This window comes from Bufo bufo, chromosome 5 (assembly GCF_905171765.1).
Source record: "Bufo bufo chromosome 5, aBufBuf1.1, whole genome shotgun sequence".
NCBI classification, from domain to species: Eukaryota; Metazoa; Chordata; class Amphibia; order Anura; family Bufonidae; genus Bufo; species Bufo bufo.
This window is the reverse complement of record NC_053393.1, coordinates 241,527,401-241,552,006: the sequence shown is the minus strand read 5'-3', so window position 1 is coordinate 241,552,006 and position 24,606 is coordinate 241,527,401. Positions and strand designations below refer to the sequence as shown.

General features: G+C 47.0%; 1 protein-coding gene across 1 annotated transcript in view; it reads right to left on the bottom strand.

The window, feature by feature from the left end:
- LOC121002879 (calcium/calmodulin-dependent 3',5'-cyclic nucleotide phosphodiesterase 1C-like) overlaps positions 1-24,606 on the bottom strand; it is a 786,737-nt gene that overhangs the window by 10,938 nt on the left and 751,193 nt on the right. The window lies entirely within an intron of this gene.

Below are 24,606 nucleotides of genomic sequence, written 5' to 3'. Positions count from 1 at the left end.
CTTCCTCCTCTTCTGCCCACCCATGCTGAACAGATGGAATTAAACTTGCATGGGTATTACCCTCTGCAGCGGAGGCAACCGTCTCCTGCTCCTCCTCTTCATCATCCAATTCGCGCTGAGAAGACGAACTGAGGGTGGTCTGGCTATCACCCTGTGTAATGTCTTCCCCCATTTCCACCTATTCCACATGCAAAGTGTCATCCTTAATTGTGAGCAGCGAGCGTTTGAGTAGACACAGACGTTGGATGGTTACGCTGATAATAGCATTATCGCTGCTCACCATCTGTGTTGATTCCTCAAAGTTTCTTAAAACCTCACAGAGGTCAGACATTCATACCAACTCCTCGCTTGTGAATAGCAGAAGCTGACTGGAAAGGCGACGACCATGTTGCAGCTCGTATTCCATTACTGCCCTCTGCTGCTTACAAAGCCTGGCAAACATGTAGAATGTGGAGTTCCAGTGAGTGCTCACGTCGCACAACAGCCGGTGAGCTGGCAATTTCAAGCGCTGCTGCAGCGTTGACAGACCAACTGAAGCTGTCGATGACTTGCAGAAATGTGCACACACGCGGCGCACCTTCACCAGTAGCTCAGGCAAATTGTGATAGGTTTTGAGAAACCACTGAACCAAAAGGTTGACGACGTGAGCTAGGCATGGGATATGTCTGAGCTTTCCGAGCTCCAAAGCTGCCACCAAGTTACGGCCATTATCAGACACAACCATGCCTGGTTGTAGGTTTAGTGGCGAGAGTCACAGCTCAGTCTGGTCTCTTATCCCCGCCACAGCTCTGCAGCAGTGTGCTGTTTGTCCCTAAGCATATCAGCTTCAGCATGACCTGTTGCCGCTTCCCCACTGCAGTTCTACACTGCTTCCAGCTACCGACTGATGACTGACTGGTGCTGGACGTGGATAATTCGGAGGTGAAAGTGGAGGAGGAGGCGAAGTGGGGTCTGGATCAACTAACGTAGGCGCTGGCGGAAACCCTGATCGACGTAGGGCCCGCAATCCTTGGTGTCGGTAGCACCTATGCCATCCCAGGGTACAACTCGCTCCCAGCCTCCACAAAATTCACCAAGTGTGCCGTCAGGGAAATGTAGCGCCGCTGGCCTAATGCACTTGTCCATGTGACCTTCCCAGTAACTGCGTTGGTCAGGGCACGTGTGATGTTACGGCACACCTTGAAAAATTGTGGCGGCTGGGGACTGCGTAAAACGGGACGGCCGCCGACATCAGGCTGCGGAAGGCCTCAGTGTCCACAAGCCTAAATGGCAACATTTCCAGGGCCAGTAAATTGGAAAGTTGTGCCTTTAGTGCTATGGCCTGGGGTAAGGACATCTGAACGCTGCGCTGGGACACGGAAGTGGATGTGGTCGCTGATGGTGCTTGCGAAGGTCCAGGTGCAGGGCGTGAGGCATCCGGGCCTGCGCTTTCGACAGGGGATTTGCCAGCACGTAACGTAACATGGGAGAAGAGGAGGCAGTGGTGTGACCCGCAGACACAGATTGTGGACCCAGGCGTTCGTCCCACTTATTACGGTGCTCGGATGCCATGTGGCGGATCATGGTGGTGAGGTTGCTAGTGTTTTGTCGTCCACACTTTCCTCAAAAAAGCACCATACTGCGTTACATCTACCCCTTGGTAAGGGGGTGCTCCGTGGAACAGTTGCGGGCCTGTTTGGTGTGGCCCGCCTTCACCTTGTTGATACCCTACTGCCTCTTCCAGCCTGTTGCGGTGCTGCAGATCCCTCCCCCTCTGTACTGCTGTCCTCGCTCGACTTTCCACCTTCCCAGGTTGGGTCAGTGACCTCATCGTCCACCACCACTTCCTCACTCTGATCATCCTCCTGATTTGTTGACCTAACCACAACCTCAATGATTGACAACTGTGTCTCATCCTCTTCATCAATCTCTTGAGACAGTAATTGCGGTTGAATCATTGGCAACTGTGTCTCATGATCATCCACCACATTAAACACTAATTGCCGTTCCCCACCGTCATGTTCTTGTGACTGTGGATGCTCAAGAGGTTGGGAATCAGGGCACAAGATCTCATATCCCTCTTCAAGCGTGCTTGGCGAGAGGGCCAAATCAAAGGTATTTGTGATGAGGAAACGTTATACAGGACAGGTACCACAAGTAATGTCATTGTTCGCAGTGTCTACGGAAAAAGTACACTGGATATCACTGATATTTTAGGAATGCCCACACTTTAAACATGAGATGTGGCACGGATAATTTAACTGTCCGCAGCGGACACCGTCTACGAAAAAAGTACACCGGATGTCACTGATATTTTAGGGATGCGCACACTTTAAACATGAGATGTGGTGCGGTTAATTTAACTGTCCGCAGCGGACACTGTCTACGGAAAAAGTACACTGGTTGTCACAGATATTTTAGAGATGCACACACTTTAAACATGAGATGTGGCGCGGATAATTTAACTGTCCGCAGCGGACACCGTCTACAGAAAAAGTACACTGGATGTCACAGATATTTTAGGGATGCACACACTTTAAACAGGAGATGTGGCGCGGATAATTTAAATGTCCGCAGCGGCCTATTAAAGGGTATTTAGCGCTGGATGCGCTAAAAATATATATTGCTGCTGTCACACACAATAGTCTTTAAAAGGACTTTTGTGTCTCTGCAAAATTTTTTGTATTAAAATCTTCCTATTACACTCCCTACACTGTCTGTCCCTTCCTATGCACAGCTCTCCCTAACACTGAGCAATTTAGCGCAGGTTGCGCTACAAACATATATTGCTGCTGTCACACACAATAGTCCTTACAAGGACTTTTTGGTCTCTGAAACGTTTTTGTACAAAAAAATATTCAATTACACTCACTACACTCTCTGTCCCTTCCTATGCTCAGCTGTCCCTGACTACGAATGAGCCGAACATGCGTCATCGGGTGCTATATAGGACCCGATGACGCGTTCCGGCCAGCCAATCACTGTAATGCCAGTAGCCAACATGGCTACTGGCATTACCGTGAGGGCAGCACTTACCTTCACGTTTATTGGCTGCGTAGCATCCAAGAAACGTGTGGGGAGGAGGCTCGAGCATGGTGCTCGAGCACATGCTTAACTGGCCTGAGTACCGCCATGTGCAGAGCATCAAATTGCTCGAGCCGAACAGGTTTTCGTCCGAGCATGCTCGATCAACACTAATCAAAATGCATTGCACCCGCACGGAAAAAACTGAACGCAATCGCAGACAAAACTGACTGAACTTTCTTGGAAAATGGTGCGATTTTCATTGAACGCACCATGAAAGCATCCGTACCTAATCCGTCACGCTCATGTGAAAGAGGCCTTAAGCAATTTAGCTCAGTTTTCTGCCATATAAATTTTATGACAAAATGTACAATATTTTGACATTTTACTATTTTCATGACACTTTCTAAAAGTGCCAGGATTAGCAGGTAGGGAGGGGCCGTTTTTAAATTTATGAGGCAAAGAGGCCAAAAAATGATCTTATACACCTCACTAGACAAGGGGGGTGGCTTAACGGATGCATAGTCTAAGATGTAATAATTTGCAAAGTAAGCCAACTAATAGGTGCCATAAATTTAGATTAAAGTATCTTGCCAAGTACCAAATTTATCACCCAACGTGAGCCACTGTGATAAATTTGGCGCACCTTTGGATTGTCTGTCTAAATTTACACTGTCTACATTTTAGACTTGATCAGGAAATCTACTCTTTGTGTGGATCCAATTCACAAAATAACATGTGGACTCAACCAATGCCCAAACAACTTTCACTATTTAAGCCAGGTAGGAAGTAGATGTGACTTGATTCCACAGATGGATTTCATGACAAAACTGTGCCTGATCTGCAGAAAAGGACATATTATAAAATCTCTATTCTAGCTTTGGGTCTGTAACATAAAGTGATTGTATCTCAGCATTTGTCAAATTTATCGTGGTTGTCTAGGATTAGATAAAACATAGCTTCTTTTTTTCAGAAACAGCATATCTATCCATATGTTGTGTTTGGTATTGTACTCTGCTCTACTTAAGCGAATGGGGCTGTGTTGCAAAACCACATAAATCACAAATGAGGCTTTCCTTTTGGAAGAAATCAGCCACGTTTTTCTAATCCTGGATAACGCCATTAATGGTCTTTTAGAATTTTCTTCTTGTGCACATACAGTATTTTCTTCCTTGTCTTTCTCTTGGCTGAATATGAACTGAGTTGTGTCTCATGAGTGGACCAGCTTTTCAAGACTTCTTTCAAGCAGCTGCAAGGGACGGAAAAGTACAGCACCAACAAGAAGATGGAGGCTCAGAAAAATGTCACTGCATCGCTCAAGTGATTGCAAGGGAGAAGCGGACACGTCACTGAAGGAGATCCATCTTCGTGGGAGCTGCGTACAAGTCTGGCTGGTCGGGAAGAGGCGATTCGGGAAAATGGACTTCTTCCAAGCAGCTGCGAAGACGAAGAGGTACGGCCCTAATGAGAAGATGGACACTCAGCAAACGGTGAGTATGGACTTCCCCACACTGCAACACTTGAGCAGACACAGCACATTTAACCCCATCCTCCCCACTACATACAAGTCAGCAGAAATGCTGTGGTCCGATTTGTTAGCACAGGCTTGTAGTTATGACAAGCTTTGTGTTAACAAACGGACGGTGTTGAACAAGGCCACCAAACGGCTTCGGATGCTAGCCAAACTCGTTCATACGTTTGAGGCTAGCATCTGTAAGCCAAAGGAAGTGGCGCTGGTGTCTCAGTCAACGGAGACAATTCCTCCGGCCATTCACTTCCAGTGCTGTGCCAGTAATTCTGACCAGGTTTCGGCATTGCAGGCACAGCTGGCAGAGAATGTGCAGTCTACTGTTGACCGAGATGCGCAGGTGGCTAATATAGAGTCACAGTTAGTAGAGCTGCAGAGGCAGAAGGAGGAAATTGAGGCTAAGTTGACTCAGTCTTATACTGAGGTCAAGGCCTTCAAGGAGCGGGCTGCCTCTACTGACGTGACGGTAGCCATATTGAAGGCTGAGGTTGCTGTAAGGTCCCAGCTAATGTCTGGCATGCAACAGGTTATCACCAAGTTGGTGCTGGCCCTTTCTTTTTCCGTAAAGCCAGGGTCGGAATCTCCCAAAACGTTGCCCTGTGCAGGGCCACAAGGGGGGAGAGTAGTCTGTGACCGGTCTAATCATCAGGTCAAGCCGGTCCAGACTAACAGAGATTTTTCCCTGACTTTGGGAAAAAGAACTGTTGTGAAGAGTGCGTCCCTGAGGATGGAACAATTCAGGAGAAGGGAGCACGGCTGCAGTGTAGATGGACCTGGGCCAGGCAGAGCAAACTACAGATGTTTTTGCATGTGGTGGCCTAGGTCACATAGCGAGACACTGCAAAACAGATAGGAACATAACACACAGGACAGGAAACCAAGTCACGTGTTTCAGGTGTGGGAACAAAGGACACATTGCAAGGAATTGCCCTTGTGCAAGTAATTGCAATGTGTCCAACAGTATCAGCCAGGTAACAAATTGTGCAGTGGGGTCTAGTCAGCCTGGCCATAACGGGGTTACCTCTCGGCAGCATCACCAGCTGCTGAGGGGTCAGAGTGGCCAAGCTAGGCTAGGCAACATTTGACACCCCTGTACTATTTGTTACACCGTTTGTTCCCTGTGTATGTCCATGTTGTGTGTTTTTGTTATCTGTTGGTAAGTTTTTCTTGATGTTGATGGTGGTAGTCCTTGTCTACGGATGTGTTCTACCATGCTGATTTATGTAGTTTGTTGTAAGTCCCGTCTGCTGTCTTGTTTCATTCTGTGTCCCCTTGGAGTGGAACAGTGTTATACTGTGGATCGAGAACGTATAGGTTCGCGAGCAGATAATATCACACGGGAAATCCTGCTGGTCGGGAAAAGGCATAAGGACCTTCTCCATGCAGCACACAAAGGATGATGTGATATTATTCTGGGCAACCAGGGTCTCAGATCGATACAGATGGCGCTGTTGTGCTCCAGGTTTTCACAATATTATGTCACAAGATGTCCTATTCTATATTTTCCTATGTATGGGCACCCAAGGATTATGATGTGGACAGCACTCTGTCAAGTGTTTTGCTAGCATGTTGTTATATTGTATTAATGCTATATTCAGAATATAAATGGATATGAGATACTTAGCAAATATATTTGGTAAAAATCATTTATGCCCATCCACCAGGGGCGGACTGGTCTATAGACCCTACAGGGAAATTTCCCAGTAGACCGATGCCCAGGTTGCCGCCCGTACACATTTTTGAACAAATGAGAATATGTATGCCTATATAGCTTAAATATACTCCTTTAAAGATGCCTGTATTGTATAATGAGTTTGTATAGGATCTACCAGCAACTTCTGTGGGCCCATAATAAGGCCAGGTCACATTAAACACAAATTAAAATCTAGTCTTCCTTTTACAACTCAGTCAGCTCAATGTTAAGTGGAACCTGTCACCATGAATACAATGCAATCAGCAGACAGCATGTTATAGAGCAGGAAAAGCTGAGAAGATTGATATATAGTTTTGTGGAAAAAGATTCAATAAACTTGTAATTTATTCTGCTCTTTTTATGATTAGGTTTCATGTGGGTGGCAGATTTAGCAGTCAATTATTGATAGGACCACCTACATGAAATGCTGTCCGTCTGTTGTCTGTTCTTTATGCATGGCCAAACCACTGGACCGATCTGCACCAAATTTGACATATAGGTACATCTGGCATGTAGGTCTCTGGTAAAGGTTTTAGATTGGGTCTCAGCTCTCTAGGATGTACGGTTTTTGAGATATTTCCAAAAAATGCTATATGGTACCATCACATGACCCGTATTAGCCAATAGCAGCTCGCAAGTCTTTCACTCATATTCTAACTGCCATACTGTTGAGGAACGGTTGAGACGTATGCATATATCCATGCATGCCTGCAAACACGTGCGGGCATGTATGGTATATATGTGCATACATTAACCACAGCATCATGGGACGATGTGCGCAGATGTGCCCAGCATCTGCGCACGTCTGCCCATGGTGATCCCCAGGGGCTCATGGTGGCCCCTGTGGGAAATATGTGCCCCCTTATAATGTAGGGGCTTGTGCCCCCTTGTGATGTAGGGGCTTGTGCCCCCTTATATAATAATGTGCCCCCTTATATAATAATGTGCCCCCTCTAGATATGTCCCTAATATTAATGTATACATGTGTATGGATGTTCCCCAAGCATCCATACGCATGTATATTATATATATTCTCCCCCCCTCTTACAACTGAAACCAGGTGCATCGGTGTGAATGTGCCCCAAGCATTCGCACCGATGCAATCTGGCTAATTGCATCAGAAGGACCGGACAAGGGTCCGGTCATCCTGATGGATACAAAGAGCTCAGATTCAACAGAATCTGAGCCCTTTGTTGTAATTATCCCCAGCGCCGCTGGAGATAATTACGCATGATAGAAGAAGGGGAGAAGCCTCTCCTCCTTCTATTATGCGCATTCCGACAGTGCGATTACTATCGCACTGTCCGGAATGCTAGGTGCAGCAGGCGGGAGATCAAAGGCTTCTCCCGCCTGTCTGCCAGAAGCGCGTCCCCGATGTGAGCACGCGGGCCGGCGCAGTGACGTCATATCGCTGCGCCGGCCCTCGTGGCTCAGATGGGCGCGCGCGCCCCCTGGTGGGCGGCGGGAGTGCGGGCCGCCGGGGGATAAATATCCGGCGGCCCCGGCACTCTGTGTTCAGGATCGGGGCCCCCACCTTGAGAGCGCATCGGCGCTCAGGACAATGCGCCCCCCCCCCCCCTCCGGCTGAAGAGCCGTGCCGCCCCCCCCCCCGCCACTGAAGGAGAGAATCACCCTGGACAACGAGCAGAAACTTAAGTCCTGCGCTCCGGGAGAAGGACCGGACCCCTGCCGCCCCCACCCCCCAGAAGGAGGCCCCCTGGCTGGCGAGGACGAGCAGAACCATAAGTATCACCCCTGATACCCTGTTCCCCCTCTGGTTAACCCCTGCCATACCCCTATGGAGCAACCCCCTAGCTGGTTAACCCCTGCCATACCCCTATTCCCCTGGTTCCTACACCCCTGATCCCCTGATTAACCCCACTGATTAACCCCTGCTTAAACCCTGCCACACACTCCCCCTCACTGTACACTTGCAGGGTATATAACCCCTGCATTGCTGTACAGTTCTGATATTATCCCCATTGTTAACCCTTTGTGTTTGTGGTCGGCTTACACCCCTGTAAGACCACCGTTAACCCTCAGCGTACCCCATAGGGATAGTATAGAACTAGATGGGTGGGTTGTTAACATTACTTGTATGTGTGAACTGTATAGTTAGTTGATGGGTGGAATTTGGGAACGTGTAGTGTAGTTTAGGATTGTATATTTAGTGCTGTATTGTTAGTGTATTGCGTGCGTAGTGTATTGTAAGTAATAAATACCGTTATATTTGTACCCTTTGTGTAGCGTGTACTTGTTAGCGGTAGTGAGTTAGTTAGGCACATGCAGCTAGCGTAGTGATTAGTGTAAAGCATAGCGAAAGTATTGTGTTGTTATTATATAAAGGCATAAATAGGCGGAGTCATCAATAGACGGTTCTTCCTATTTATGAATATTAATTATCGATATTTGCATAAATATCGGTGATTAATATTCTCCCGTTTACATTGGCGAGCCAGGCCCACTACGTGGATTTTGCGTTTGTTTTTGATCTTAAGGCTGGGGTTGCTGGTACTGTGAATTAGCGGGCAGGAGAGACGCGGTCAGCGGAGTGTCTGAGCGTCTAGGACCCGATAATTCGTACAGGAGAAGCGATACTTCCCTTAGAGTACCAGAAATAAAACAAAATCTTTTGCAGAGAATCTATAATCTATCTGTGTATTAATATTTTTGTATTTGCTTTACATGGTCAACGTCGCTGGGGTAAGAGAAGAAGGCACGGAAAGAGATCCAACTTCGTTGGAGGTACATAGAAGTCCAGCTGGTCGGGAAGAAGCGATCCGGAAGAAAAGGACTTCTTTCAAGCAGCTGCAAGGGACGGAAAAGTACAGCACCAACAAGAAGATGGAGGCTCAGAAAAATGTCACTGCATCGCTCAAGTGATTGCAAGGGAGAAGCGGACACGTCACTGAAGGAGATCCATCTTCGTGGGAGCTGCGTACAAGTCTGGCTGGTCGGGAAGAGGCGATTCGGGAAAATGGACTTCTTCCAAGCAGCTGCGAAGACGAAGAGGTACGGCCCTAATGAGAAGATGGACACTCAGCAAACGGTGAGTATGGACTTCCCCACACTGCAACACTTGAGCAGACACAGCACATTTAACCCCATCCTCCCCACTACATACAAGTCAGCAGAAATGCTGTGGTCCGATTTGTTAGCACAGGCTTGTAGTTATGACAAGCTTTGTGTTAACAAACGGACGGTGTTGAACAAGGCCACCAAACGGCTTCGGATGCTAGCCAAACTCGTTCATACGTTTGAGGCTAGCATCTGTAAGCCAAAGGAAGTGGCGCTGGTGTCTCAGTCAACGGAGACAATTCCTCCGGCCATTCACTTCCAGTGCTGTGCCAGTAATTCTGACCAGGTTTCGGCATTGCAGGCACAGCTGGCAGAGAATGTGCAGTCTACTGTTGACCGAGATGCGCAGGTGGCTAATATAGAGTCACAGTTAGTAGAGCTGCAGAGGCAGAAGGAGGAAATTGAGGCTAAGTTGACTCAGTCTTATACTGAGGTCAAGGCCTTCAAGGAGCGGGCTGCCTCTACTGACGTGACGGTAGCCATATTGAAGGCTGAGGTTGCTGTAAGGTCCCAGCTAATGTCTGGCATGCAACAGGTTATCACCAAGTTGGTGCTGGCCCTTTCTTTTTCCGTAAAGCCAGGGTCGGAATCTCCCAAAACGTTGCCCTGTGCAGGGCCACAAGGGGGGAGAGTAGTCTGTGACCGGTCTAATCATCAGGTCAAGCCGGTCCAGACTAACAGAGATTTTTCCCTGACTTTGGGAAAAAGAACTGTTGTGAAGAGTGCGTCCCTGAGGATGGAACAATTCAGGAGAAGGGAGCACGGCTGCAGTGTAGATGGACCTGGGCCAGGCAGAGCAAACTACAGATGTTTTTGCATGTGGTGGCCTAGGTCACATAGCGAGACACTGCAAAACAGATAGGAACATAACACACAGGACAGGAAACCAAGTCACGTGTTTCAGGTGTGGGAACAAAGGACACTTTGCAAGGAATTGCCCTTGTGCAAGTAATTGCAATGTGTCCAACAGTATCAGCCAGGTAACAAATTGTGCAGTGGGGTCTAGTCAGCCTGGCCATAACGGGGTTACCTCTCGGCAGCATCACCAGCTGCTGAGGGGTCAGAGTGGCCAAGCTAGGCTAGGCAACATTTGACACCCCTGTACTATTTGTTACACCGTTTGTTCCCTGTGTATGTCCATGTTGTGTGTTTTTGTTATCTGTTGGTAAGTTTTTCTTGATGTTGATGGTGGTAGTCCTTGTCTACGGATGTGTTCTACCATGCTGATTTATGTAGTTTGTTGTAAGTCCCGTCTGCTGTCTTGTTTCATTCTGTGTCCCCTTGGAGTGGAACAGTGTTATACTGTGGATCGAGAACGTATAGGTTCGCGAGCAGATAATATCACACGGGAAATCCTGCTGGTCGGGAAAAGGCATAAGGACCTTCTCCATGCAGCACACAAAGGATGATGTGATATTATTCTGGGCAACCAGGGTCTCAGATCGATACAGATGGCGCTGTTGTGCTCCAGGTTTTCGGTAGAGCTGTGTTACACTGGGGACTGGGGCGGACAGACAACATTGGTGTAATGTTGTGCTGCGCACTTAATTCTAGTCCGAGCAGGTAGCACAGCTCTGATAGGGATTGGACGCAGAGTGTTTGGCAGCAGAGTGTGGACTGTGTTCTTGTGTTGTGGGGTCCTGGGGAGCCAGGGCATGACTATGCCATTGGTTCAGCGGGCCTCCACAAGACTGGATCACAGGGGGAAATCAGCCTGGGTACACATGAGTGGACAGGGATGCGGTGCCATCAATAACAAGATGGCGCTTTGTCCACAGAACTCCAGTTATCCTAACTTAGTAGGGTGGCCATCCTTATCTGTTGGTGCAGAGGGATGTGCAGCAGAGGACGCTATCCTCTGAAGGTAGGGTGTTCAGACACCAGTGTTGGGATAACGAGGGGTCATGTGAGATAAAGGGCAGCCCAATACCTTTCTCTACCCATGGGTCAAAGGTATTGGTGCTGGGAATTTTCACATTTAATTGCACTGTTAGGGGAGAAATTCCCCTGGGAGCGCCTGGTATTTTCTTCTGCCATAGGTGTATGGAGCGGAAGAAAAACCCAGGAGATGCCACAGAAGAGGCCAGCTATTCCCCCTGACACTCTTGTGAAGCTCCAGAGGATCCCACTGGATTTTGGCAACCAAGCGACCTCTGTCTAGAGGTGTTCTAGAGATGGAAGACTGTGCCACAATCCAGCGGGAGCGTTATTTCAGACTCTGGAGGAAGACTTGGAGACGTTCGGGTGGAAGAGCTTATTTTCCCTTGTTTCACCCAGTGAAACTTCTTCTGGTTCTGGTCATCGTCATCTACATCGGAGGGTCAAGGGACTTATTGACCAAATACACCAGAACCAGACAGAGCTTTACCGAACTAACCGAAGGAGGAGGCTCAGGACATAACGCTAACATTGTTCCTGTAGCCAAATATTGTATTTATGGACACACTTTGTTTCCTATGAGGGTTCGGGACGTATAACTTGTACTACCCTGAAACCCCATAGCACATTGTATTTATTGATTTTGTTTGTCGGTTGATTGTGTACCCATAGACACTCTAGGTGCAAATGTGTGACAGCCTATATTTGGCTGTACACATTTGCATCCTATAGTCGTTTCCCATTGACACAGGGGTCTGCGACCTACCTGTGTCTTTGGAGGTGTAGAGATATGCCAGGTTGCATGAGTCTCTATGGGTACACATACATATAATGATTTTGGTGGTGTTGGGAGGGATGTGACCTGTATTTTGTGTGAATGGGGATAAGGTTAGGTCACGATAGGGACAGGCATCATTCATTTGCCACCTTGAACCCTGGAACGGTGAAGTTCTTAAGGGAAGGGCTGGATGTGTAGTGTGTCGGAGGTGTTCTCCGCAGTAGAATTTAGGTACTATGACATCAACGCTTAAGAGTTTGACCTGCATTGTAAAGACCTATTAATCTGTCCACGGGAGAACCGCACCCATCAAGATGGAAACAGACGTTGGATAGAAGAAAATTGGGACTGAGGTTGTGAGGGTGAACCCGCTCCAGATGCCTTGGAGGCGGGCCATACCTGAAGATCGGCAGAACTACCGAGAGACTGTGGGGGTGTGGTCACTCCAAAGTGGGGGTGGCCGACACCAAGAGACTGTTACAGAAAGGTAAAGACTGTAAGGGTGAACCCACTCCAGAATTGGGGGGGACGAAGATGCCTGAAGATCGGCAGAATTACCGAGAGACTGTGGGGGTGTGGTCACTCCAAAGTGGGGGTGGCCGACACTAAAAGACTGTTAAAGAAAGACCAGTTAACCGAGAGACTGTGGGTGTGTGGTATCCTAAAGATGTCAAGAAGAAGACGGTGTATCCTGTGGACGGAGGAGTAGGTTACGGTGAAGGGCAGGTCGGAGGAAGCTGTATTAGGGATGTCTAAGTACCTAAAGATCAGTGTGCACTACAGTTCTTCCTGAACTTCCACCAAAGATGGGGTTGAAGGGGGGCAAATATATCTCAAACTGTTCCCCCGTTATATTGTCGTATTATATAGTCCGACAACAGGGGGATTGTTGAGGAACGGTTGAGACGTATGCATATATCCATGCATGCCTGCAAACACGTGCGGGCATGTATGGTATATATGTGCATACATTAACCACAGCATCATGGGACGATGTGCGCAGATGTGCCCAGCATCTGCGCACGTCTGCCCATGGTGATCCCCAGGGGCTCATGGTGGCCCCTGTGGGAAATATGTGCCCCCTTATAATGTAGGGGCTTGTGCCCCCTTGTGATGTAGGGGCTTGTGCCCCCTTATATAATAATGTGCCCCCTTATATAATAATGTGCCCCCTCTAGATATGTCCCTAATATTAATGTATACATGTGTATGGATGTGCCCCAAGCATCCATACGCATGTATATTATATATATTCTCCCCCCCCCCTCCTACAACTGAAACCAGGTGCATCGGTGTGAATGTGCCCCAAGCATTCGCACCGATGCAATCTGGCTAATTGCATCAGAATGATCGGACAAGGGTCCGGTCATCCTGATGGATACAAAGAGCTCAGATTCAACAGAATCTGAGCCCTTTGTTGTAATTATCCCCAGCGCCGCTGGAGATAATTACGCATGATAGAAGAAGGGGAGAAGCCTCTCCTCCTTCTATTATGCGCATTCCGACAGTGCGATTACTATCGCACTGTCCGGAATACTAGGTGCAGCAGGCGGGAGATCAAAGGCTTCTCCCGCCTGTCTGCCAGAAGCGCGTCCCCGATGTGAGCACGCGGGCCGGCGCAGTGATGTCATATCGCTGCGCAGGCCCTCGTGGCTCAGATGGGCGCGCGCGCGCCCCCTGGTGGGCGGCGGGAGTGCGGGCCGCCGGGGGATAAATATCCGGCGGCCCCGGCACTCTGTGTTCAGGATCGGGGCCCCCACCTTGAGAGCGCATCGGCGCTCAGGACAACACGCCCCCCCCCTCCGGTGAAGAGCCGGGCCCCCCCCCCCCCCCCCCGCCACTGAAGGAGAGAATCACCCTGGACAACGAGCAGAAACTTAAGTCCTGCGCTCCGGGAGAAGGACCGGACCCCTGCCGCCCCCACCCCCCAAAAGGAGGCCCCCTGGCTGGCGAGGACGAGCAGAACCATAAGTATTACCCCTGATACCCTGTTCCCCCTCTGGTTAACCCCTGCCATACCCTTATGGAGCAACCCCCTAGCTGGTTAACCCCTGCCATACCCCTATTCCCCTGGTTCCTACACCCCTGATCCCCTGATTAACCCCACTGATTAACCCCTGCTTAAACCCTGCCACACACTCCCCCTCACTGTACACTTGCAGGGTATATAACCCCTGCATTGCTGTACAGTTCTGATATTATCCCCATTGTTAACCCTTTGTGTTTGTGGTCGGCTTACACCCCTGTAAGACCACCGTTAACCCTCGGCGTACCCCATAGGGATAGTATAGAACTAGATGGGTGGGTTGTTAACATTACTTGTATGTGTGAACTGTATAGTTAGTTGATGGGTGGAATTTGGGAACGTGTAGTGTAGTTTAGGATTGTATATTTAGTGCTGTATTGTTAGTGTATTGCGTGCGTAGTGTATTGTAAGTAATAAATACCGTTATATTTGTACCCTTTGTGTAGCGTGTACTTGTTAGCGGTAGTGAGTTAGTTAGGCACATGCAGCTAGCGTAGTGATTAGTGTAAAGCATAGCGAAAGTATTGTGTTGTTATTATATAAAGGCATAAATAGGCGGAGTCATCAATAGACGGTTCCTCCTATTTATGAATATTAATTATCGATATTTGCATAAATATTGGTGATTAATATTCTCCCTTTACACATACACACTGTCAGTTGACCCATATTAGCCAATAGAAGCTTGCAGGTCCTTCAGTCTTGACATACATACAGTTTTACATAAGGTTTCCATAACAACACAGCTATTTTTCTTCACTGCTATAGGATCACAGTTAGAGGTGCTGTGGAGGTCACTGTTAAGGGGGTGGGGTGCTGTCAGGGTCACTGTTAAGGGGCAGGCTACTGCCAATGTCAATGTCAATATTAAAAAGACAGGCCTCTGTAGAACCCCACCTCCTAAAATTGACCTTCACAGAGGTCAATGTTAAGGGAGCAGACTTCTGTGGAGGTTAATGTTAAGGGGCAGACCGCTGTGGAGGTCAATGGTGAGGGGCGGGTTGCTGTGAAGGTCACTGTTAAGGGGGCAGGCCACTGTGAATGTCATTGTTAAGGGGGTGGGCCACTGTAGATGTCAAGCTTAAGAGTGGCAGAGTGCTGTGGAGATCACATGTTAAGAGGGCAGGGCACATTTCAGGTTACTGTTAAGGCGGCAGGCCACTGTAGAGGTCACTGTTAAGGGGGTTAGGTGTTGTAGAGGTTACTGTTTAGAAGCCAGGGTGCTATGGAGGTCACATTCTAATGGGGTGGCACACTGTAGAGGTCACTGTTAACGCAGTCAGCTACTGTGGAGGTCAATGTTAAGGGGCCGGCTGCTGTGGAAGTCAATGATGAAGGGTGGGGTGCTGTGGAGGTCACTGTTGATGGGAATGTTGTAGAAGTCAATGTTAAAGAGGCAGGCCACTGTGGAGGTCAATGATAAGCGAGCGGACTGCAGTGGAGGTCACTGTTAAGGGGGTGGAGCGTTTTAGAGTTCACTATAAAAGAGTCAGTGCTTGTGGAGGTCACTCTTATGGGGAACACTGGGGATAACTTTTAACCACACACACAAACATTAAATAAAATAGTCAAAATATACCCATGTGAAGCGGGGTTATCCTGCTAATATATATTGTGGCAATGTGAACATTGAGGTGGTGTTTCCCTAGGTTCCAGTCCGGGACTTAGGGCATGCTCATGTCCAGGGATCCTATTTAATCCTGCTACTGGATCTTGGGTGTGTCTCACTCTGGAGAGTGTGCAGACAGAGGCCTGGTGAGGCTCTGTCAGTGTGGTCTCAGCTAGGCAAGGCAATAGCCTGGACTTTGGGGGACTTGCACACAGAAGGCTGGTGTGGTCTGAGCCGGGAGGGCTGAGAGACCACTATCCCACAGGAGACACTGGTGTGGGAGCAGCCTGGAGGCTGCTGGAGGTTGGGCTGGGAAAGCCGCATCTCATCACGGGTGTGAACTGTGTTATGCTTTAGGTGAGTCAGGGAAACCTATGTGTTTAGATAGGGCCCAGACGGGCAAGGTATTTTATTTTGGCTTTGTGTGTTTTTCTTTATGCCGTGTGCCACAATAAAGCACAGTTTGGCCCCTAAATCCTGGTGTCTGTGAAGAAGTGTATGATTGCAACCACCGGAAAAGAGCTAATCCCCCCACAATTGGTGGAGGATGCGGGCACATGTCCGTGCTGAAAAGTAAAAAAACAATGTGGTTGCTAGGGACAACGACATCACTGAAAGGAGCAGGTGCTGCTCATGCTGTTCTAGACACTTTTTGCTGGGTTGCAAAGGAGTTGCTGTGCAGTGAATTAAAGGGCCAGTAGCCCAGCAAAAGTGGACTCGCTGCTGAAAGTTTTTCCTGCTACGAGACTGTTTGTTGCCATGGGTCTCGGGGAAGAATACGTCCGACGGACATGGGAGATTAAACGGCAGGAAAAACTGGTAAAACAGATGGGCTGTACCCCACGTGAGTTGGCAAAATTTGATGCTGAGCGAGAGGCTCTGGAGGCGCAGCTGCAGCTAGCCCTGAATAGAGGGTCCTCAACGCTGTATGGACCCTGCACAAAGTTCCCAGAGGTCGGCAGTGTGTTGGGAACGCCGGAGAAAAAGCAAAGATATGCCGTTGCCAAGGGCAACCATCGGGAAGAAAAGGAGATGGAGAGTGGTGCAACTTTCAGAAGATCCTATGTTTCCTGCAAGTGTGCGCAAAGTCCTAAAGGGTGCGGATGGAGTGACTGTCTGGATAAAGGCTGGAGTCAAGGCCAAGGCGTTTCCCGTGGCAACTACTGTATTAAGGAGAAGGGTGATGACCGTGCTGGAGATATTCCTGGACTCCCCTCATCTCCCGTGAGTGCCGAATCCGTGACGACAAACGGTAAGATCGTTCCGATTATCCCGTGTGTAACAGACCCAGTGACATTGAGCAGGCGGCAGTTGCTACCCGCTGGGCCGGTGGGTGATATGTCACCGAGGCTAGAAACTGTCTCAAAAGTGTGTGACCATATGAAAAGTAATATAATGCTAAGTGTACGGGACAGTCATGCAGTTAATAAGAATTGTGAGACTACCGTGAGAACTGGGACTTATGGACTTGCTGGTAGAACTACGCTCATGCATGAGGGACTGTTGGGCCATGATTTCCCATTGTTCCGTGACTTGTGGGGAAGTGGAAACACTCCTGCAGAACTGGTGAATCCTTTAAGTGAAGTGACCATTAGAGACAATGGTGCGGATAAGGTGCAAGGTGATTGTGCCAGGTTGGCGGAAATGCATAATGAAAGTGGGATGTTGTGTGAAATATCTGTTGTTGATAACATGCCTTTTCCGTTGCAGGCTGTGGTCAGGGGAAAAGTACCCCCTGGTGGTAAAAATGTAAATGATGATGAAGCTTTATTTTCTTCTTCTGCTATTTTTCATGAAGAACTTTATGACATGTTCAGGGTGTTTGAAGAATTGCATATAAGTAATGTGAACCAGGCACCTAAAAGAGAGCCTGAGCAAGTGCAGGTGGTTCTCACTGAGGGGGAGTCTCCAGTAAGAACTGGGTCTTGTGGACCTGATGTTACCAATATGTTCTTATATGATGTGATGTTGGGTTGTGATAACGTTTCGTTGTTATGGGGCAAGGTAGACACTTCTGCAGATAGTGACGAAACTCCTGCAGAACCTGTACTTGCCCGTGTAAATGAAGGTCTAAGGGAGATGCACATTGACTGCCATGGGGAAAGAATATTGCCTATTGAAAACAATGGTGCTGATAAGAAACATGTGAATGATGCAGAAGTGCAGATAAATGTTGTGAACACCGAGTGGAGCAATCCTACTCTGGTAAACGTGCAAGAAAGGGTAGCAGTCCTAGAGGGAGTATCACACGTACCAGAGGTGGACATGCAGTCTCCACAGTGTTTTATGGTCAATAAAGTAATGTCCCAGGTAGGGATTAACTCTGCAGTGCCTCTAGAAGTCAGTGTTAATAATGACACTAGTGACATAGGTGATATATGCGCTGTGACCATTAGCAACTCCGAGAAGGAAGCTACCAAGTCAAGGTATTGCAAAATTCAGGTGGTCACTAGTAGCGACCAGACGACAGTTATACATGACGTGACAAGAGCTGAGTGGGGAGATGGCAGCCTAGTGTCTGAGACCCATACCCAGGCAGGGGTAGATGACCTGACACATCAGTACAGCTGCAATCCTGAAGATGTTTCTCTCTCCACACAGTCCCTAGATATGATAGAAAAGGGACTAGATGTCTTCACAGAGTCACCGAAGAAGACTGCAGTAGATACAAACAAAGTGCTTAAAGAGACCCTGCGTGAAACCCCCACAGGGGGTAATGGTGATACTCCTACATCTGCTGCAGCAGAGCCAAGTGAAGAGCATCTGGAACAGGAGACCCTCTCCTCGGCTCAATCCCTTGAAGAAGCGCTTGAGGAGCGAGATGAATGTAAGAGGCTGAACAGACAACTCAGAGCAGGGATGGAAGATCTCATGAGCTCAAAGGATGATGTCAGGAAGAACGTCTATGAGTTGAAGAAGTCTAAGCCAGAGCCTGTTAAGAATGGGTCTGGAGATGGTGGCGCCGTGGTGCCGACCGAGGCGGAGAAGACGGGAGATCTTTCTGCTCACCCAGCTGATGTGAATGCAGAGGCCAAGAGACTCGTGGCAATAAGTAGCCAGGACCTGGTCATGAAAGATGTTCCCTCTGCCGTCAGTGCCTTACAGAAAGCCAGCGGTCTGCTGGAGAAGGCAACGGAAGGAAACGAGTCTGGTGAAGATCCTGATGTCCCCAGTGCCTCCAACCTTGATGAGGAGGAGGAGGAGTTAAGAAGGCAAGGATATGAGGCCAAGTCCGTGAAGGATAAAAAGGATAATAAAGTAAGTGGAGACTCCAAAGAAATGGAGGCCAAAGAAGCTAAGGCAGAGGTCTTGAAATGGGATAAATCCTTGGATGTTCCAGAGATCAAGGGTAAAGCCGAAGTGGGGAGAGGCAGTGAAGAGGCAGAAGACCCTGAAACTGAGGCACCATCTGAGAAAACCACTGTTGGAAAAGAAGTGAGCAGGGGCAAGCCAGCTCTGCTGACGGAGCTTTGCAAAGACAAGAAGAAAAGGCCTAAGCGTCTGCAAGAGCCAGCGAAGTCAAACGGAGAGTCTGTCGTTTGCATAAAAATATATTCTGAAGGGAGTTCCAGAAGCAGAGATCGAAATTCTAAGAGTAAAGGAAAAAGAAATGTACGATCTGCTGTTAAAATAAAGAGACAAAAAGAGGCGAGTCATAAGAAGCGTGCTCGGCTGAAGCAGCTGTGTAAGTCAAAGAGAGAGAAAGATAAAAAAATAGAAAGAGAGGGTCTGCCTGTCACATGGACATGGGAACATTGTAGACAATGTCTCTTGGGCAACATGTCAGTGTGGGTAACAAACCAAGCATTGATGGCATGGGTCTGGCAAAATAAAGGGAAGCCTCTGACGCTGACCACATCTTCCAGGGCGAAGGTTGAGCCAGGCGATGGCAAGAAAATGTGGATGCCCTGTCATGAGCATCCAGTTAGTACATGTGTTCACCCCCACAGGTTTGAACAGAGGGGGGGGATATGTGGCAATGTGAACATTGAGGTGGTGTTTCCCTAGGTTCCAGTCCGGGACTTAGGGCACGCTCATGTCCAGGGATCCTATTTAATCCTGCTACTGGATCTTGGGTGTGTCTCACTCTGGAGAGTGTGCAGACAGAGGCCTGGTGAGGCTCTGTCAGTGTGGTCTCAGCTAGGCAAGGCAATAGCCTGGACTTTGGGGGACTTGCACACAGAAGGCTGGTGTGGTCTGAGCCGGGAGGGCTGAGAGACCACTATCCCACAGGAGACACTGGTGTGGGAGCAGCCTGGAGGCTGCTGGAGGTTGGGCTGGGAAAGCCGCATCTCATCACGGGTGTGAACTGTGTTATGCTTTAGGTGAGTCAGGGAAACCTATGTGTTTAGATAGGGCCCAGACGGGCAAGGTATTTTATTTTGGCTTTGTGTGTTTTTCTTTATGCCGTGTGCCACAATAAAGCACAGTTTGGCCCCTAAATCCTGGTGTCTGTGAAGAAGTGTATGATTGCAACCACCGGAAAAGAGCTAATCCCCCCACAATATATATATATATATATATATATATATATATATATATCAGTCTGTTATTCAGTTTTCCCTTTAATAGAGCCATATAATAAATATTCACCATTCTGTTTCTCTCTAAAAAAAAAGTTTATTTTTTTGTCTATAAACAGCTATACATTATGTGACCGTGGTTTACATCACTAGAATTGTTTTTCTGTTTCGATATAGACCTAATTGCCACATTGTTATATTATAAATAGATTTAGCTTAGACAGCCAGCTAGAAAAATATGTATTTACTTGTGTATAATCCGTGTGGTCTTTCACATTCAATGGAGCCCATACATGTTAATGTGCAAATGGTGCGTTAAATCATGATTAAAATATTGCGACACATGCAGTAATCTTTCATTAATGTGAGGCAGGTTTATTTTGTTATGATGCTCTATCCTCAAGGTTTTGATATAGATTATTAAATCTAATTGATTGATCAGACCGGGCATACAAGTAGAACCTGTTGAACCACTTAGAACAAAATGAACAGCCTGTTGCTTTGCTCTTATTATATTCTGCCATAGTGCCAGTGATATTTACAGCGAGGAACAGAAGTATTTAAGCATCCTGCGATTTTGCAAGTTCTCCCGCTTAGAAATCATGGAGGGGTCTGAAATTCACATTGTGGGTGCATTCCCACTCTGAGAGACAGAATAAATAAATAAAATTCAGGAAATCACATTGTATAATTTTTATATATTTTATTTGTCTTGCACTGCTGAAAATAAGTATTTGAACACCTGAGAAAATCAGTGTTAATATTTGGTACAGAAGCCTTTGTTTGTAATTACAGAGGTCAAACGTTTCCTGTAGTTCTTGACCAGGTTTACACACACTGCAACAGGGATTTTGGCCCACTCCTCCAGATAGATCTCCTCTAGATCTATCAGGTTTCGGGGTGGTCGCTGAGCCACATGGAGTTTCAGCTCCCTCCAAAGATTTTCTATTGTATTTAGGTCTGGAGACTGGCTAGGCCACTCCAAAACCTTGATATGCTTCTTACGGAGCCACTCCTTGGTTATCCTGGCTGTATGCTTCGGGTCGTTGCCAGGTTGGAAGACCCAGCCACGACCCATCTTCAATGCTCTGACTGAGGGAAGGAGGTTGTTGCTCAAAATCTCACAATAAATGGCTCCATTCATCCTCTCCTTAATAAAGTGCAGTCGTCCTGTCCCCTTCACAGAAAACCACCCCCAAAGCATGATGTTACCAACTCCATGTTTCACAGTAGGGATGGTGTTCTTGGGATGCAACTCATCCTTCTTTTTCCTCCAAATACGACGAGTGAAGTTTAGACCAAAAAGTCTGACCACATGACTTTCTCCCATGCCTCCTCTGGATCATCCAGATGGTCATTGGCAAACTTCAGATGGGCCTGGACATGTGATGACTTGAGCAGGGGAACCTTTCGTAAAATGCATGATTTGAAACCATGACGGCGTGGTGTTCTACCGACAGTGACCTTTGAAACTGTGGTCCCAGCTCTCTTCGTGTCATTGACCAGCTCCTCCATTGTAGTTCTGGGCTGATTACATTTCTTATCATCAGTGATACCCCACGAGGTGAGATCTTGCATAGAGCACCAGTCCGAGGGAGACTGACAGTCGTCTTTAGCCTCTTCCATTTTCTAATAATTGCTCCAACAGTTAATCTATTTTCTCCAAGCTGCTTGGCAATTGCCCCGTAGCCCTTTCCAGCCTTGTGGAGGTCCACAATTTTATCTCTAGTGTCTTTTGACAGCTCTTTGGTCTTGCCCATGGTAGTAGTTGGCGTCTGACTGACTGTGGGGTGGACAGGGATCTTTAAAGAGCTCAGACAGGTTCTACTAAGTTAGATTAATGAGTGGAGTAGAACTTTTTAAAGGCTCAGTAACAGGTCTTTGAGAGCCAGAATTCTTCCTGTTTCTCAGGTGTTCAAATACTTAAGTTCAGCAGTGCAAGACAAATAAATACTTTAAAAATTATACAATGTGATTTCCTGAATATTTTTTTTTATTCTGTCTCTCAGAGTGGGAATGCACCTACAATGTGAATTTCAGACCCCTCCATGATTTCTAAGTGGGAGAATTTGCAAAATCGCAGGGTGTTCAAATACTTCTGTTCCTCACTGTATAACAATAAGCACAACTCTTGCTATCAAAAACACTTCTCCCCCCGAGACAAAAACCTCATGAACCCCAATATAAGTTAATGGAATTTGTCTGAATTAAAAAACTGACCTGACATACCGTATGTACTGGTCTTGGCTCTGTTAAAGGGAGCCTGTCAGCATAAAAATACAGTTCAGTCTAATGGCATCATGCTATAGAGCTGGGGGAACTGAGCAGGTTGATATGTAATTTTGTAAAAGGATTGTGTATGACTTGTAATTTCTTGATTTAAATCTTTTCTCCTTCTATGTGGGTGATCTCACTCAATAATTGACAACCTTCCAGTCACTAAGTTGTAACCACTCCTCAGCATAGAAAAAACACATAAATTAAAAGTTTTACTCAATCTTTTTCTATAAAACTATACATGAGTCTGCTCAACTCCTCAAGCTTTATAGCAGGAGACCATGTTCAATGTGACAGGTTAGATTTAAGAAGGAAAGCCAGGCTTGTAAAATAGACATACATTTAGCGATAATTGGCATGAGCAAACACACAAAATGATCCCTCCTGCTGAAGAACACGGTTTGTGCATTCATTGATTGGTATTACAATTTAAATGGGTTTTTCAAGATATTTTAACTGTTGACCTATCGTCTGGCCATTGGTGCCATTTCAAACAGCAGATCAGCAGGTGTCAGACCCCCACCGATTAGATACTGATGACCTACACAGAGGAGAACCTAGTCTAAATGTATATTCAAGAAAGGCCAATACTCTTTAATAAATCAGCACTTTATGGCAAGGGAACCTATCATATTATACATTCAGTCCTATCTGCAGGCAGCATAGTAAGACCAGGGAAGCTGAAAAGATTAAAATATTTATGGGAAAAGGTCTGTATAACTGTGTAATTTATTTGTGTTTTGAATTTCTGCTCATTTTATTTTTAGGAGTCCAGTGGGCAGTCCTACATAGTGACTGACAGCTATTTCTACATGCACACTCATAAAGGGGAATGTGTCAATAACTATGTAGAACCACCCATGTGACTACTAAGCACAGAATGAGTAGGGATTTAAATGAATAAAACAAAAGTTCTGAACAGTTATATATCAGTTAACCTCAGCTCCTTTCACTTTATAATAGAATGCCTGCAGAGTACACACCATGTGTACTTCATAGGTTCCCTTTAAAAGCATCTTACATATTACGGAGCACATTGAATAATGTCCGTCTGTCAGATGACAGATGCAAATCATTTCTATGATGAAGGGCTATCATACACTACTCAAACAAATTTAGGGATATTTGGCTTGTGGGTGAAATTTCCGGGTGGACCTAAAATGCACTCTAACCTTTATAGGTGAACTTAATGTGACCTTCTATAAACTTTTTGAATGCATGTGTCCAACTGTTCAATGTTTCAGTACGTTGCTGTTCTCTAACAAGAAGCTTAACGGCAAAATTCACAACAGGTGTTTGATCCATGAATCGTCCAATACATTTCCTGGTTCAATTAGAATTGGTATTTAAACAGTCCTCCTCATCATGCTGTTCATATTTTGACATCATTAGACCAATACAAAAACCTAACAATTGATAAACAGTACCTTGCCATTGCGAGAATTAAAGCAGGATGTTCTGAGACAGAAGTAGCCACTGAGCTTAGAGTGTTAGCAGGTTGCAACAGAGATACAGAGAGACTGGAAGAGTCACAGAAAGGCATAGAAGTGGACGTCCTTTGGCCACATCCTACACTGATGACCGCTTTATTGTGAACAATGCCCTGTGGAACTGGATGATGAATCCCACACAACTCCAGGCACATTTAAAGGAGGTGAGAGGCACCCAAGTGTCACTTCAGACCATTCAAAACCATTTACATCAACATGGTCTGCATGCTAGATGACCTGCAAGGGCAACACCACTAGGCACAGGCGTCATCGTCTTGCATTGGCCAGGGCACATCTAAGCTGGACAAGGGACCAGTGGGCCTCAGTGCTGTTCAATGATGAAAGTTGATTGACACAGAGCAGAAATGATGGCCGCCAACGATGCTGGAGACGTCAAGGAGAGTTCTATGTATCAGCCACTGGTGAGCCTTTGGTGATGGTGGTGTTACAGTGTGGGCAGGTGTGTCTAGTCAATACATAACTGCCCTACACTTTGTGAATGGTAAAGTTACAAGCCCATACTACTTAAATAACATCATTAATCCAGTCATTGTGCCTCTGCATGAGCAACACAGGCCTAATTTCATCTTCATGGACAACAATGTGCCAGTTCATCGAGGTCAGAATATTAGGGAACCGGGGCTGGAGACTGGAGTAGTTCCCATGAGAATCCCATTGAAAACCTATGGGAACCTGAGTCACCGTGTAGAGGCTCCTAACGCT